Here is a 17873-nt window from a genome sequence, read left to right on the forward strand (position 1 = left end):
TGCTGACTTGAAATTTAATTCAAAATTACATTTTTTTAGATTCTTATTAAAAATTATTATTTTGGTAAACAATTTAGTAAAAGCTTTAAGAGGTCGCTCAACAGTCTTTAAGTTGACAGTTGTCTAATGTTATAATATCGTCAGATTGAGCAATTTCAATTTCCAAATGTAATTTTGCTTGCATTAAAAAATAGTTACTTGCATTTCCTTATAAAACCATTTTATAAGAATGATGATGATTTCAGTCCATAACTTGCTTTAATTTGTAATTTCTGATATTTTCAATCACATCAACATTGATTTTAAACGAGAAAAGAGTATTTGATAACAATATTTACATTAATCGTTCTCGAACTAGACTTTAAAAAAAGGGAATCTCTGCTTCCTTATTGTACGCAGTAAACTTCTATTAAAGCTCATTTTTTAATTTCTTAAAATAGATTTTATTTCATTGAAATATCATTAAAGAATACAAATATAAAATTATTTGAAATAAAATATTATCACAGTTATTCTTGAGGTAGACAATGATCAATAAATATTATGACAAACATCCTGGATGAACAGTACTCTTTCCATCCTTAGTTACAATAGCATTTACAAAGTGCCAACCTTCATTGTCTCCATCTAAATATTCTTGCTCAAATTGTTCAAGACAAAGCTCACAATGTCTTGAAGGAGCTTCCCAATTTCCCAAATATTGTTTTTCATTGGTCAAGGCCTTATTAGGATTTGGAGAATTCAAATCGGAGGTTAGAATATTGGAGTCATTTTTCTTTATTGACTCAAGAGTAGGATACCATCTACATGTGTTCCAAGCATTTTTGCTATTCATTTTATTGACGTAATGAAAGTCTAAATGCTGAGCATATTCTTTTTTCTTTCCTCAAGTGAAAAACGAATCCCACAAACACCACATTGGATACTACCGTTCAAATTGTATATGTCATTTACAGTAGCGTCATGACAGGATGGAACAAGATTCTTTACTAAAGGAATTCTTGTTATTATGTCATTGTTGCATTTCCCCTTCAGAGTCTTAAATTCTCTCCAATTCTCTTCATTAGATGAGAGATCAAAAAAGGGAATATCTTTTGGAGATTGTAGTTCATAGAGTGGAGTATCAAATTTTATGGCAGGGGATCTGCATGTCTTTATTTCGATTTCTACATTTCCCTTTTCTTTCCATTCCGCCCAACTCTTGGATTTCTTCTCAGTTGTTGTTTCAGATTTCGCCTTTTGCTCAGACAAGGACTGGGATGGCTCTTTCGCGGATTTGTATCCATTCCATTTTTTAGCCAATTAATATCCGATCCAAGTGTCGACAATGTTGAAGGGGATGAATATAAAGAGGTTCTTTGTAGTCGGTTATCGGTGTTGTATTTACTTGATGCGAATTCCCGACGTCTATGCTGTCTTTTCTTATATCTACCAACATGAAATTTCTTGCTTTTAACAACTTTATTATTTGGAACTGGAGGCATGGCTTTAGTGGTGTTAACTACTGAAGAATGAAACATTGACTGATTGAAACTCCGACTCGAGGGTCTAATTGTTAACTCGGTTTTGTATGCATTTGGGGGTATCATCTCAGGTGCTCTTTATTCCAACTTGAACTATTTCAGAGTTTCAATATCTGAATATACAAGAGCCTTTTAGAATATTTTTTTTTCAACTTTTGAGACACTTCATTACTTTAGAAAATTCTTAAAACATCCATTAATTTGTATTCAAAAGCTCTTACATGTATGTATTGTTATTCATCAATAAGTAAATGCCTCTAGCAGTTTCAAAACCTATAAGATTACCTATATTTGTAAAATTATTTGAATCGAATATAATAATCAAAGTAGCCTACAATAAATTCAAAAACTCATGAGTCTTACCTTTATTTACGCTCAAGCCAATAAGGAATGTCACATAGAGGAATTTCGATAAATAGCATGCAAATCCTCCAAAATATTCAAAGAGCTGTAAAAAAATATTATAAGGATAAAAATATTGCATAAAGTTTTTTGATTATATAGTAAACTAATCAGCTGGTGGGATTGCTCGTGAAAAGGTTATGGGAATTTTGTTACTATTGCCATCTTAGCAAAGATTCGAGCAAAGTCGAAAAGACTTTCTCAACATGGAATTTTCAAGGGAGGAAAGAAAATATTTGGGTGGTTCTAATATGGAAAATATTTTAAGTTTTACCTGAGAATATGATAGTCAATTGAAATCTCCAGGGCTTTTCGGGCTACCTTTCGAATGTTTTTAGGTACTCCACTAGGACCCATTCCTGAAAAGGTCTTCTATAATATTTTCAAAATAGGATTCGTTCCAGATCTTATAAGTAAGTGTTCACTACTAGCTTTGATGCTAAAGATAAAACTCCTCATCAAGAATAGATATACCGTGTTCATTCGTGAAATTTCATATTCTCTGAGGAGCAAGTATGGGAGATATACTCTCATTAACATTATCAATGGCCTGTCGAAGGAAATAACATCAAATACAACGATAAAAAACATGGAACCTGGAAATAAGACCTTGAAATACCTCTTGCACGCTGATGATAAACGATCAAATTTTATTAAAAAATTCAGAACTCTACATACATTAACTTCCAGAAAACCCAGATAAATAAACCAATTAATTAAGTGGGTTCCACTTCTTTATCTAGAAAGTATGTATTAAATACAAATATTAACATTGATAAGAACACTCACCTTACCTCAACAGATTCCAAAAATTAAATAAAAACCTTTTTCCATAGAGATTCCATTTAGTCCAACTCCAAAAACATCTTTAAATACTCCTTCAATCCAAGTAAGTACTTAATTATAATAGCAGATTGAGCAGTAAGGATGCATTTTTCAGGACAGCAGGCTTGAACTCTGTTGCCCTACTCCTAGCTCAAAGGGAGCTTCATCTCAGAGACAAAAAGATTTTATTTAATGTCAAGTCCAAGGAAAAAAGCCTTTGTCCTCCGACCCCCTTCTTTATTGCTCTGGAAGCTTTTACGAACATAGAAATCACCACAACCCATCTTGTCAAGAGACAAATAGAAAGATTGAACTTAGACAATGTAATGGAATCCATCAACTCAAGAATTGTTTGAAAAAATATGTTGACCGACTCCCGCGCGCTTTCATTCAACATTCTCCACATCATTCATCTTTACAAATTTATCAAAAACAATCCCTGGCCAATTTATTCTGCAAGAAATAAACTGAGATATCCTCTCATCGGTTTCATGAATGCTTCAAACTTACTTCCGTCGGGAGGATGGTGGAGTCTTAAATGAAAAAGACTTTAACCAAGATCCGACTCCTTGTCATATACTCCAGATACAAGAAGTCTTCTCCAAGGTTCATGAAATGATATATACTGTAAAATATGAATTTCGGGGCTCTAAAAGTATGTGTTTAGTTGTTTAAGAGGTCTTGAATGTTCATTGCTCTTCCTCTGCAAAGCCAAGTCAAATTGCTCTATTGTTTTTTCTCTCTCTTTTGTTATCTTTTGACACGGTCACACACACAATTTTACATTTTACTGCTGACTTGAAATTTAATTCAAAATTACATTTTTTTAGATTCTTATTAAAAATTATTATTTTGGTAAACAATTTAGTAAAAGCTTTAAGAGGTCGCTCAACAGTCTTTAAGTTGACAGTTGTCTAATGTTATAATATCGTCAGATTGAGCAATTTCAATTTCCAAATGTAATTTTGCTTGCATTAAAAAATAGTTACTTGCATTTCCTTATAAAACCATTTTATAAGAATGATGATGATTTCAGTCCATAACTTGCTTTAATTTGTAATTTCTGATATTTTCAATCACATCAACATTGATTTTAAACGAGAAAAGAGTATTTGATAACAATATTTACATTAATCGTTCTCGAACTAGACTTTAAAAAAAGGGAATCTCTGCTTCCTTATTGTACGCAGTAAACTTCTATTAAAGCTCATTTTTTAATTTCTTAAAATAGATTTTATTTCATTGAAATATCATTAAAGAATACAAATATAAAATTATTTGAAATAAAATATTATCACAGTTATTCTTGAGGTAGACAATGATCAATAAATATTATGACAAACATCCTGGATGAACAGTACTCTTTCCATCCTTAGTTACAATAGCATTTACAAAGTGCCAACCTTCATTGTCTCCATCTAAATATTCTTGCTCAAATTGTTCAAGACAAAGCTCACAATGTCTTGAAGGAGCTTCCCAATTTCCCAAATATTGTTTTTCATTGGTCAAGGCCTTATTAGGATTTGGAGAATTCAAATCGGAGGTTAGAATATTGGAGTCATTTTTCTTTATTGACTCAAGAGTAGGATACCATCTACATGTGTTCCAAGCATTTTTGCTATTCATTTTATTGACGTAATGAAAGTCTAAATGCTGAGCATATTTTTTTTTCTTTCCTCAAGTGAAAAACGAATCCCACAAACACCACATTGGATACTACCGTTCAAATTGTATATGTCATTTACAGTAGCGTCATGACAGGATGGAACAAGATTCTTTACTAAAGGAATTCTTGTTATTATGTCATTGTTGCATTTCCCCTTCAGAGTCTTAAATTCTCTCCAATTCTCTTCATTAGATGAGAGATCAAAAAGGGAATATCTTTTGGAGATTGTAGTTCATAGAGTGGAGTATCAAATTTTATGGCAGGGGATCTGCATGTCTTTATTTCGATTTCTACATTTCCCTTTTCTTTCCATTCCGCCCAACTCTTGGATTTCTTCTCAGTTGTTGTTTCAGATTTCGCCTTTTGCTCAGACAAGGACTGGGATGGCTCTTTCGCGGATTTGTATCCATTCCATTTTTTAGCCAATTAATATCCGATCCAAGTGTCGACAATGTTGAAGGGGATGAATATAAAGAGGTTCTTTGTAGTCGGTTATCGGTGTTGTATTTACTTGATGCGAATTCCCGACGTCTATGCTGTCTTTTCTTATATCTACCAACATGAAATTTCTTGCTTTTAACAACTTTATTATTTGGAACTGGAGGCATGGCTTTAGTGGTGTTAACTACTGAAGAATGAAACATTGACTGATTGAAACTCCGACTCGAGGGTCTAATTGTTAACTCGGTTTTGTATGCATTTGGGGGTATCATCTCAGGTGCTCTTTATTCCAACTTGAACTATTTCAGAGTTTCAATATCTGAATATACAAGAGCCTTTTAGAATATTTTTTTCAACTTTTGAGACACTTCATTACTTTAGAAAATTCTTAAAACATCCATTAATTTGTATTCAAAAGCTCTTACATGTATGTATTGTTATTCATCAATAAGTAAATGCCTCTAGCAGTTTCAAAACCTATAAGATTACCTATATTTGTAAAATTATTTGAATCGAATATAATAATCAAAGTAGCCTACAATAAATTCAAAAACTCATGAGTCTTACCTTTATTTACGCTCAAGCCAATAAGGAATGTCACATAGAGGAATTTCGATAAATAGCATGCAAATCCTCCAAAATATTCAAAGAGCTGTAAAAAAATATTATAAGGATAAAAATATTGCATAAAGTTTTTTTGATTATATAGTAAACTAATCAGCTGGTGGGATTGCTCGTGAAAAGGTTATGGGAATTTTGTTACTATTGCCATCTTAGCAAAGATTCGAGCAAAGTCGAAAAGACTTTCTCAACATGGAATTTTCAAGGGAGGAAAGAAAATATTTGGGTGGTTCTAATATGGAAAATATTTTAAGTTTTACCTGAGAATATGATAGTCAATTGAAATCTCCAGGGCTTTTCGGGCTACCTTTCGAATGTTTTTAGGTACTCCACTAGGACCCATTCCTGAAAAGGTCTTCTATAATATTTTCAAAATAGGATTCGTTCCAGATCTTATAAGTAAGTGTTCACTACTAGCTTTGATGCTAAAGATAAAACTCCTCATCAAGAATAGATATACCGTGTTCATTCGTGAAATTTCATATTCTCTGAGGAGCAAGTATGGGAGATATACTCTCATTAACATTATCAATGGCCTGTCGAAGGAAATAACATCAAATACAACGATAAAAAACATGGAACCTGGAAATAAGACCTTGAAATACCTCTTGCACGCTGATGATAAACGATCAAATTTTATTAAAAAATTCAGAACTCTACATACATTAACTTCCAGAAAACCCAGATAAATAAACCAATTAATTAAGTGGGTTCCACTTCTTTATCTAGAAAGTATGTATTAAATACAAATATTAACATTGATAAGAACACTCACCTTACCTCAACAGATTCCAAAAATTAAATAAAAACCTTTTTCCATAGAGATTCCATTTAGTCCAACTCCAAAAACATCTTTAAATACTCCTTCAATCCAAGTAAGTACTTAATTATAATAGCAGATTGAGCAGTAAGGATGCATTTTCAGGACAGCAGGCTTGAACTCTGTTGCCCTACTCCTAGCTCAAAGGGAGCTTCATCTCAGAGACAAAAAGATTTTATTTAATGTCAAGTCCAAGGAAAAAAGCCTTTGTCCTCCGACCCCCTTCTTTATTGCTCTGGAAGCTTTTACGAACATAGAAATCACCACAACCCATCTTGTCAAGAGACAAATAGAAAGATTGAACTTAGACAATGTAATGGAATCCATCAACTCAAGAATTGTTTGAAAAAATATGTTGACCGACTCCCGCGCGCTTTCATTCAACATTCTCCACATCATTCATCTTTACAAATTTATCAAAAACAATCCCTGGCCAATTTATTCTGCAAGAAATAAACTGAGATATCCTCTCATCGGTTTCATGAATGCTTCAAACTTACTTCCGTCGGGAGGATGGTGGAGTCTTAAATGAAAAAAGACTTTAACCAAGATCCGACTCCTTGTCATATACTCCAGATACAAGAAGTCTTCTCCAAGGTTCATGAAATGATATATACTGTAAAATATGAATTTCGGGGCTCTAAAAGTATGTGTTTAGTTGTTTAAGAGGTCTTGAATGTTCATTGCTCTTCCTCTGCAAAGCCAAGTCAAATTGCTCTATTGTTTTTTCTCTCTCTTTTGTTATCTTTTGACACGGTCACACACACAATTTTACATTTTACTGCTGACTTGAAATTTAATTCAAAATTACATTTTTTTTAGATTCTTATTAAAAATTATTATTTTGGTAAACAATTTAGTAAAAGCTTTAAGAGGTCGCTCAACAGTCTTTAAGTTGACAGTTGTCTAATGTTATAATATCGTCAGATTGAGCAATTTCAATTTCCAAATGTAATTTTGCTTGCATTAAAAAATAGTTACTTGCATTTCCTTATAAAACCATTTTATAAGAATGATGATGATTTCAGTCCATAACTTGCTTTAATTTGTAATTTCTGATATTTTCAATCACATCAACATTGATTTTAAACGAGAAAAGAGTATTTGATAACAATATTTACATTAATCGTTCTCGAACTAGACTTTAAAAAAAGGGAATCTCTGCTTCCTTATTGTACGCAGTAAACTTCTATTAAAGCTCATTTTTTAATTTCTTAAAATAGATTTTATTTCATTGAAATATCATTAAAGAATACAAATATAAAATTATTTGAAATAAAATATTATCACAGTTATTCTTGAGGTAGACAATGATCAATAAATATTATGACAAACATCCTGGATGAACAGTACTCTTTCCATCCTTAGTTACAATAGCATTTACAAAGTGCCAACCTTCATTGTCTCCATCTAAATATTCTTGCTCAAATTGTTCAAGACAAAGCTCACAATGTCTTGAAGGAGCTTCCCAATTTCCCAAATATTGTTTTTCATTGGTCAAGGCCTTATTAGGATTTGGAGAATTCAAATCGGAGGTTAGAATATTGGAGTCATTTTTCTTTATTGACTCAAGAGTAGGATACCATCTACATGTGTTCCAAGCATTTTTGCTATTCATTTTATTGACGTAATGAAAGTCTAAATGCTGAGCATATTCTTTTTTCTTTCCTCAAGTGAAAAACGAATCCCACAAACACCACATTGGATACTACCGTTCAAATTGTATATGTCATTTACAGTAGCGTCATGACAGGATGGAACAAGATTCTTTACTAAAGGAATTCTTGTTATTATGTCATTGTTGCATTTCCCCTTCAGAGTCTTAAATTCTCTCCAATTCTCTTCATTAGATGAGAGATCAAAAAAGGGAATATCTTTTGGAGATTGTAGTTCATAGAGTGGAGTATCAAATTTTATGGCAGGGGATCTGCATGTCTTTATTTCGATTTCTACATTTCCCTTTTCTTTCCATTCCGCCCAACTCTTGGATTTCTTCTCAGTTGTTGTTTCAGATTTCGCCTTTTGCTCAGACAAGGACTGGGATGGCTCTTTCGCGGATTTGTATCCATTCCATTTTTTAGCCAATTAATATCCGATCCAAGTGTCGACAATGTTGAAGGGGATGAATATAAAGAGGTTCTTTGTAGTCGGTTATCGGTGTTGTATTTACTTGATGCGAATTCCCGACGTCTATGCTGTCTTTTCTTATATCTACCAACATGAAATTTCTTGCTTTTAACAACTTTATTATTTGGAACTGGAGGCATGGCTTTAGTGGTGTTAACTACTGAAGAATGAAACATTGACTGATTGAAACTCCGACTCGAGGGTCTAATTGTTAACTCGGTTTTGTATGCATTTGGGGGTATCATCTCAGGTGCTCTTTATTCCAACTTGAACTATTTCAGAGTTTCAATATCTGAATATACAAGAGCCTTTTAGAATATTTTTTTTTTCAACTTTTGAGACACTTCATTACTTTAGAAAATTCTTAAAACATCCATTAATTTGTATTCAAAAGCTCTTACATGTATGTATTGTTATTCATCAATAAGTAAATGCCTCTAGCAGTTTCAAAACCTATAAGATTACCTATATTTGTAAAATTATTTGAATCGAATATAATAATCAAAGTAGCCTACAATAAATTCAAAAACTCATGAGTCTTACCTTTATTTACGCTCAAGCCAATAAGGAATGTCACATAGAGGAATTTCGATAAATAGCATGCAAATCCTCCAAAATATTCAAAGAGCTGTAAAAAAATATTATAAGGATAAAAATATTGCATAAAGTTTTTTTGATTATATAGTAAACTAATCAGCTGGTGGGATTGCTCGTGAAAAGGTTATGGGAATTTTGTTACTATTGCCATCTTAGCAAAGATTCGAGCAAAGTCGAAAAGACTTTCTCAACATGGAATTTTCAAGGGAGGAAAGAAAATATTTGGGTGGTTCTAATATGGAAAATATTTTAAGTTTTACCTGAGAATATGATAGTCAATTGAAATCTCCAGGGCTTTTCGGGCTACCTTTCGAATGTTTTTAGGTACTCCACTAGGACCCATTCCTGAAAAGGTCTTCTATAATATTTTCAAAATAGGATTCGTTCCAGATCTTATAAGTAAGTGTTCACTACTAGCTTTGATGCTAAAGATAAAACTCCTCATCAAGAATAGATATACCGTGTTCATTCGTGAAATTTCATATTCTCTGAGGAGCAAGTATGGGAGATATACTCTCATTAACATTATCAATGGCCTGTCGAAGGAAATAACATCAAATACAACGATAAAAAACATGGAACCTGGAAATAAGACCTTGAAATACCTCTTGCACGCTGATGATAAACGATCAAATTTTATTAAAAAATTCAGAACTCTACATACATTAACTTCCAGAAAACCCAGATAAATAAACCAATTAATTAAGTGGGTTCCACTTCTTTATCTAGAAAGTATGTATTAAATACAAATATTAACATTGATAAGAACACTCACCTTACCTCAACAGATTCCAAAAATTAAATAAAAACCTTTTTCCATAGAGATTCCATTTAGTCCAACTCCAAAAACATCTTTAAATACTCCTTCAATCCAAGTAAGTACTTAATTATAATAGCAGATTGAGCAGTAAGGATGCATTTTTCAGGACAGCAGGCTTGAACTCTGTTGCCCTACTCCTAGCTCAAAGGGAGCTTCATCTCAGAGACAAAAAGATTTTATTTAATGTCAAGTCCAAGGAAAAAAGCCTTTGTCCTCCGACCCCCTTCTTTATTGCTCTGGAAGCTTTTACGAACATAGAAATCACCACAACCCATCTTGTCAAGAGACAAATAGAAAGATTGAACTTAGACAATGTAATGGAATCCATCAACTCAAGAATTGTTTGAAAAAATATGTTGACCGACTCCCGCGCGCTTTCATTCAACATTCTCCACATCATTCATCTTTACAAATTTATCAAAACAATCCCTGGCCAATTTATTCTGCAAGAAATAAACTGAGATATCCTCTCATCGGTTTCATGAATGCTTCAAACTTACTTCCGTCGGGAGGATGGTGGAGTCTTAAATGAAAAAGACTTTAACCAAGATCCGACTCCTTGTCATATACTCCAGATACAAGAAGTCTTCTCCAAGGTTCATGAAATGATATATACTGTAAAATATGAATTTCGGGGCTCTAAAAGTATGTGTTTAGTTGTTTAAGAGGTCTTGAATGTTCATTGCTCTTCCTCTGCAAAGCCAAGTCAAATTGCTCTATTGTTTTTTTTCTCTCTTTTGTTATCTTTTGACACGGTCACACACACAATTTTACATTTTACTGCTGACTTGAAATTTAATTCAAAATTACATTTTTTTAGATTCTTATTAAAAATTATTATTTTGGTAAACAATTTAGTAAAAGCTTTAAGAGGTCGCTCAACAGTCTTTAAGTTGACAGTTGTCTAATGTTATAATATCGTCAGATTGAGCAATTTCAATTTCCAAATGTAATTTTGCTTGCATTAAAAAATAGTTACTTGCATTTCCTTATAAAACCATTTTATAAGAATGATGATGATTTCAGTCCATAACTTGCTTTAATTTGTAATTTCTGATATTTTCAATCACATCAACATTGATTTTAAACGAGAAAAGAGTATTTGATAACAATATTTACATTAATCGTTCTCGAACTAGACTTTAAAAAAAGGGAATCTCTGCTTCCTTATTGTACGCAGTAAACTTCTATTAAAGCTCATTTTTTAATTTCTTAAAATAGATTTTATTTCATTGAAATATCATTAAAGAATACAAATATAAAATTATTTGAAATAAAATATTATCACAGTTATTCTTGAGGTAGACAATGATCAATAAATATTATGACAAACATCCTGGATGAACAGTACTCTTTCCATCCTTAGTTACAATAGCATTTACAAAGTGCCAACCTTCATTGTCTCCATCTAAATATTCTTGCTCAAATTGTTCAAGACAAAGCTCACAATGTCTTGAAGGAGCTTCCCAATTTCCCAAATATTGTTTTTCATTGGTCAAGGCCTTATTAGGATTTGGAGAATTCAAATCGGAGGTTAGAATATTGGAGTCATTTTTCTTTATTGACTCAAGAGTAGGATACCATCTACATGTGTTCCAAGCATTTTTGCTATTCATTTTATTGACGTAATGAAAGTCTAAATGCTGAGCATATTCTTTTTCTTTCCTCAAGTGAAAAACGAATCCCACAAACACCACATTGGATACTACCGTTCAAATTGTATATGTCATTTACAGTAGCGTCATGACAGGATGGAACAAGATTCTTTACTAAAGGAATTCTTGTTATTATGTCATTGTTGCATTTCCCCTTCAGAGTCTTAAATTCTCTCCAATTCTCTTCATTAGATGAGAGATCAAAAAAGGGAATATCTTTTGGAGATTGTAGTTCATAGAGTGGAGTATCAAATTTTATGGCAGGGGATCTGCATGTCTTTATTTCGATTTCTACATTTCCCTTTTCTTTCCATTCCGCCCAACTCTTGGATTTCTTCTCAGTTGTTGTTTCAGATTTCGCCTTTTGCTCAGACAAGGACTGGGATGGCTCTTTCGCGGATTTGTATCCATTCCATTTTTTAGCCAATTAATATCCGATCCAAGTGTCGACAATGTTGAAGGGGATGAATATAAAGAGGTTCTTTGTAGTCGGTTATCGGTGTTGTATTTACTTGATGCGAATTCCCGACGTCTATGCTGTCTTTTCTTATATCTACCAACATGAAATTTCTTGCTTTTAACAACTTTATTATTTGGAACTGGAGGCATGGCTTTAGTGGTGTTAACTACTGAAGAATGAAACATTGACTGATTGAAACTCCGACTCGAGGGTCTAATTGTTAACTCGGTTTTGTATGCATTTGGGGGTATCATCTCAGGTGCTCTTTATTCCAACTTGAACTATTTCAGAGTTTCAATATCTGAATATACAAGAGCCTTTTAGAATATTTTTTTTTCAACTTTTGAGACACTTCATTACTTTAGAAAATTCTTAAAACATCCATTAATTTGTATTCAAAAGCTCTTACATGTATGTATTGTTATTCATCAATAAGTAAATGCCTCTAGCAGTTTCAAAACCTATAAGATTACCTATATTTGTAAAATTATTTGAATCGAATATAATAATCAAAGTAGCCTACAATAAATTCAAAAACTCATGAGTCTTACCTTTATTTACGCTCAAGCCAATAAGGAATGTCACATAGAGGAATTTCGATAAATAGCATGCAAATCCTCCAAAATATTCAAAGAGCTGTAAAAAAATATTATAAGGATAAAAATATTGCATAAAGTTTTTTTGATTATATAGTAAACTAATCAGCTGGTGGGATTGCTCGTGAAAAGGTTATGGGAATTTTGTTACTATTGCCATCTTAGCAAAGATTCGAGCAAAGTCGAAAAGACTTTCTCAACATGGAATTTTCAAGGGAGGAAAGAAAATATTTGGGTGGTTCTAATATGGAAAATATTTTAAGTTTTACCTGAGAATATGATAGTCAATTGAAATCTCCAGGGCTTTTCGGGCTACCTTTCGAATGTTTTTAGGTACTCCACTAGGACCCATTCCTGAAAAGGTCTTCTATAATATTTTCAAAATAGGATTCGTTCCAGATCTTATAAGTAAGTGTTCACTACTAGCTTTGATGCTAAAGATAAAACTCCTCATCAAGAATAGATATACCGTGTTCATTCGTGAAATTTCATATTCTCTGAGGAGCAAGTATGGGAGATATACTCTCATTAACATTATCAATGGCCTGTCGAAGGAAATAACATCAAATACAACGATAAAAAACATGGAACCTGGAAATAAGACCTTGAAATACCTCTTGCACGCTGATGATAAACGATCAAATTTTATTAAAAAATTCAGAACTCTACATACATTAACTTCCAGAAAACCCAGATAAATAAACCAATTAATTAAGTGGGTTCCACTTCTTTATCTAGAAAGTATGTATTAAATACAAATATTAACATTGATAAGAACACTCACCTTACCTCAACAGATTCCAAAAATTAAATAAAAACCTTTTTCCATAGAGATTCCATTTAGTCCAACTCCAAAAACATCTTTAAATACTCCTTCAATCCAAGTAAGTACTTAATTATAATAGCAGATTGAGCAGTAAGGATGCATTTTTCAGGACAGCAGGCTTGAACTCTGTTGCCCTACTCCTAGCTCAAAGGGAGCTTCATCTCAGAGACAAAAAGATTTTATTTAATGTCAAGTCCAAGGAAAAAAGCCTTTGTCCTCCGACCCCCCTTCTTTATTGCTCTGGAAGCTTTTACGAACATAGAAATCACCACAACCCATCTTGTCAAGAGACAAATAGAAAGATTGAACTTAGACAATGTAATGGAATCCATCAACTCAAGAATTGTTTGAAAAAATATGTTGACCGACTCCCGCACGCTTTCATTCAACATTCTCCACATCCTCCATCTTTACAAATTTATCAAAAACAATCCCTGGCCAATTTATTCTGCAAGAAATAAACTGAATTTGTCTAAATCCTCTTGAGAGTAAATCAAAATTATAAGTTTAAGTATATGATGTTAAGTTTTATAGTCACAATTACGTATTATGTGGTGAGTCAAATAGAGATGACGCTTGATTAAAAATCCAGTTAAGTCAGAAATTTGTCTTTTATTTATTTACTTCATAAATATTTACGGCCAAAAAGTTTTGTTGGTAGAGTTGTTCTATTATAGGATTTATGTTCAAATTTGAGTAATCTAATGAGATACTCAAGAATATTATCTTGATTTAGATGCATCCATTAATTAATGTGACTTAAATTGGATCAATTACGATCATTTGAATAAAATTCGTCATTTTCATAGCCTTCAGATATTTGCTAATATTTTTTAAATTGGAGGTGTCTTAAAAATAAAGCGAGTTGATACTATCTATATTTTTTCTAAGAGGAACGATGTTATTAATAACTTATTATTATCTCTATATCATTTAAATATTATATAATATATACTTGACTATCTAATTATACTATTAGAGGCCGTTATTATCAAGTTTATAATAGTTATAAATTAATAATTTTGCTTGACAACACGTTTTCCTCCTCCTATTTGGATATTCAATCTTTTATCATGGCGTGACACTTCGTTGTGTGGACAAGGAAGAACAAGAGATTGTACTTATTTTAGCAAAATAGGATGCAATTGTAAATGAAGGTCTTAAGAATCCTAATAATAGAGAAGTCCATGTTCTAAGTGGTTTTTTTCCTCAAAAAGTTACATTTCGTAGGGATCATTCCTTTAAAATTGGGACAATTTCCATAGATTATAGACAGGATGAAGCTTTTTATTGAAGGGAAGCATCTCAAGCATGTGTGACAAATCTTCTTTTTTTTCTTTTTGATGGGAAGTATTTTTGCCGTTTTTATATTCATTATCTGGAAAATGACCTTACTTTGAGTACAAATAGATCTTTTGAGAATCCATCAAATACCCCTTACAATATGTGCTACAAGAAAGTATCAAGATATTGCTTGAAGACCTAATGAATGAGCATTATAAATAAAATCCTTTGTACGATTGAACATTATAAATTGATCATTACATAAAAAATCATTTGGATTGTGTTCAAATGGAGGTAAGGATGAAGTTCAATTTTGTTAACGATGAAGTTTTCGGAGGCTAAGCCCATTCCATATTTATCTATTCAAAGAGAAAATACTCATTTTGTATCTTTATATAAAATCAATTTATTTTCTGTTGAAGATGAAGGAGCAGGGACATCTCACGTATACGTATATACGTATACATGAGGAAGTGGAAAAAGTAAAGTAATATATTGTACTTTTTAAAAATATTGATATATTCTTACTAACTTTATACTTATTACAGAAAACTTGAAGGAAAGGTTCTAATTGTACTGCATCACTTTTATACCATGAAATAAGATAATATCATGTATTTATATTCTCCTCTGAGTATCCTGGAATTGTTAGAATGAATAAATGGTACAATAGTAATCAAATTTAATCCAAGGAATTGCCAATTTTGATTCCTGAAAATTATTTACTTTAACAGAAGGAAGGAATTGATATCTAAAAATAAATATAGGTCCTCTGATCAAGTGTGAGAACAAGAGGGAAAAAATATCTAAGGACTTATGGAATACTCTTCAAGCCTTCTACCTACTACATTAATCTCGTCTACCTCAAGTCATCCCCACAATACTCTCTTTCAACCTTCAATCCGTTTCATAACCCGAGCATTAAACCTACCTTAAGTCAATTTCCTACTTCAAACTCTCCCCCTCTCTTAAATCCGTTTTCTACATCAAGCCTTCCATTCTTCCTTAAGTCCTCTAAGCCCACCCCATACCTCAAGGGTGGGACCCTAACTCTAATCATACATTAAATTAGTTTCCTACCTCAAACTCACCTCCTACCATAATCCCGTTTCTTACCTCCAGCCTCTATCAATCTTAAATCCGCTTCTTACCTTAAGCCACTCTCCTATTTTGAATCCGTATTTTACATCAATCCCCTCTCCTATTTTGAATATATTTCTTATCTCAAGGCCTCTTATATTTAATCAGCTTCCTTCCTCAAGTTCTCTTCCTACCTCATCATCATGAAGAATTATAGAAGTGTTACAGTTATAATGGGTGTTTCTTATATAAACGATATTTAAATAAAAAAGAAAGGAAATATATATGGTGAAATTTCGCTTAAGCAAACATTTTAAACACTCGTGTAAAAAATTCATATGTGAAAACATTAATAAATAGTTTAATTACTGTTATCTCCGATAAAGATGCTTTTTATTTCAATACAAAATAGGTTCAAAAATTAAAACCCCACTGGAACACATTGAGATTGAAAGTTATAGATACAAAACCGAAATCTCCGAATAATTTCAACATTCTCATAATTAATATATATATTTAATCGAGTTAATAGTAAAGAACGTTGGTTACTGATGGCCCTAACCATTTGTTTATAATTTTGGAGTCCTTCATGGGGAATTTGTGAAGGCTTACATCCGGATCCTTAGTAATGTCGGCATAACCCTGCTTGCATCCAGGATCAGAACACATGTACACAATTATTAATTAAGTAATAACAAAAAAAAATTAACCTTGGTGAACCACGTTTTCCTTTATTGTAATTTATAAAACAAAGGAAGAATGTGTCAGCCTCCTCGTGTAGAAAAAAAGTGAGTGCAATTTTAAGACGTACTTCCAGTTGTTTTTAGTATTCCTTGGTAATTCTGAATTCATATCAATCATACAAGAGTGAAAAAAAAAACTTTCCGTCGAAAATAAAGATCTAATATGTAGAAAGATTCAACATTGATAGCATCAAAGAAATTATGAATGTAGAAACATCCTCTGAGCTGCTTCAATAAACACTTATTAGTATAACATGCTTAGAATGAAGGAATTACTGTCTTCTTCATTCTCCAATGAGCAATTTTTGCCATAGATCCTAAGTCATATATTTTGAAATTCCTTTCATGTTATGTATTTCATACTTCATTTCTTCTTCTCATTTGTCTCTCGGTCATCCTGGATCTCTCCACCTTATAAATAAGTTTGACTCTCTCGTTCGTCAAGACACAACATTGGCGACGAGGATGGGATCAGGATCACGTGACCTCCTTGCTGTGGGATCGTCGGCGAAGCGAGCCCTGTTGGAGTTGGGTAGCCCTTTTTCGTCGATGGGGAGAACGCTCGTTCGTCTGCAGAAGGCGGAGCAATATGCACTGTGCCTCATCCTGAGTTGGATGAGGGTACATCGAGCAAGATGTCTCCCAGGGACGAGCAGGGTGCTCGTGTCTCTAAAATCTCTATAAGGGTGAAGGTTATTTCTCCCAGGGACGAGCAGGGTGCTCGGGTCCTTAAAACCTCAATAAGGGTGAATGTTATTTCTCCCAGGGACGAGCAGGGTGCTCGAGTCCTTAAAACCTTTATGAGGAGTATTGTCCTCCTTTCTCTGGTGGGCGTGCTGAGTGCTATGGAGATAAAAATTTTATGTGCAAGAACAAAAGGTATGTCCGCGCCTGGACATGGATGGAGTGGATCTATAGGCTGCTGTTCATGGAGAGGAACCTGTGTAAGCACCGCCATGGATTTGGTGCTTGGGGGGTGATGTTATGTATTTCATACTTCCTTTCTTGTTCTTATTTTCTTGTATGTTCTTTAGTGTATTAAAGTACTGTGTTTTACGTATTATAAATAGTCTCTTATTTTGTAAATAAAATAGAGTATGGTTTTGTATTATAAAGAATATATATGATCTTATAAACAGTGTAGTCTTATTCCTCCACGCCATTTCTTCTCGTCATGTCTCTCGGTCATCTTGGATCTCTCCTACAATAAATAAGCTTGTGTCTCTCCCTCGTCAAGATGCAACATTTCAATTTTAAAATATAATTATAATTTAAATTCGTCAAAGGCTAGAGAAGAAGTTGAAGTGAAGGGATTCATTAGAGATATTGGCAGGCATTGGGAAAAGAGGGAAAAAAAAGTCAAGACTTTTGTATTATTATTATTTGT

General features: G+C 32.8%; 4 long non-coding RNA genes across 4 annotated transcripts; all 4 read right to left on the reverse strand.

The window, feature by feature from the left end:
- Positions 1–880: 880 nt before the first annotated feature.
- LOC121126486 (uncharacterized) lies at positions 881–3276 on the reverse strand. Its single transcript, XR_011782256.1, has 3 exons — positions 2715–3276; positions 2200–2664; positions 881–1971 (listed from the first exon to the last, which is right to left on the reverse strand). It is a non-coding gene; the product is annotated as an uncharacterized lncRNA (long non-coding RNA).
- A 1962-nt stretch (positions 3277–5238) lies between these two features.
- LOC121126493 (uncharacterized) lies at positions 5239–6392 on the reverse strand. Its single transcript, XR_005866946.2, has 3 exons — positions 6254–6392; positions 5739–6203; positions 5239–5509 (listed from the first exon to the last, which is right to left on the reverse strand). It is a non-coding gene; the product is annotated as an uncharacterized lncRNA (long non-coding RNA).
- A 1569-nt stretch (positions 6393–7961) lies between these two features.
- LOC121126484 (uncharacterized) lies at positions 7962–10253 on the reverse strand. The gene is made up of 3 exons (XR_011782258.1): positions 9798–10253; positions 9283–9747; positions 7962–9053 (listed from the first exon to the last, which is right to left on the reverse strand). It is a non-coding gene; the product is annotated as an uncharacterized lncRNA (long non-coding RNA).
- Positions 10254–12476: 2223 nt separating this feature from the next.
- On the reverse strand, positions 12477–13289 carry LOC121126492 (uncharacterized). Its single transcript, XR_011782263.1, has 3 exons — positions 13168–13289; positions 12823–13098; positions 12477–12593 (listed from the first exon to the last, which is right to left on the reverse strand). It is a non-coding gene; the product is annotated as an uncharacterized lncRNA (long non-coding RNA).
- Between the last annotated feature and the right edge of the window lie 4584 nt (positions 13290–17873).

The sequence above is a fragment of the Lepeophtheirus salmonis genome, chromosome 11 (assembly GCF_016086655.4).
Source record: "Lepeophtheirus salmonis chromosome 11, UVic_Lsal_1.4, whole genome shotgun sequence".
Taxonomy (NCBI): Eukaryota; Metazoa; Arthropoda; class Copepoda; order Siphonostomatoida; family Caligidae; genus Lepeophtheirus; species Lepeophtheirus salmonis.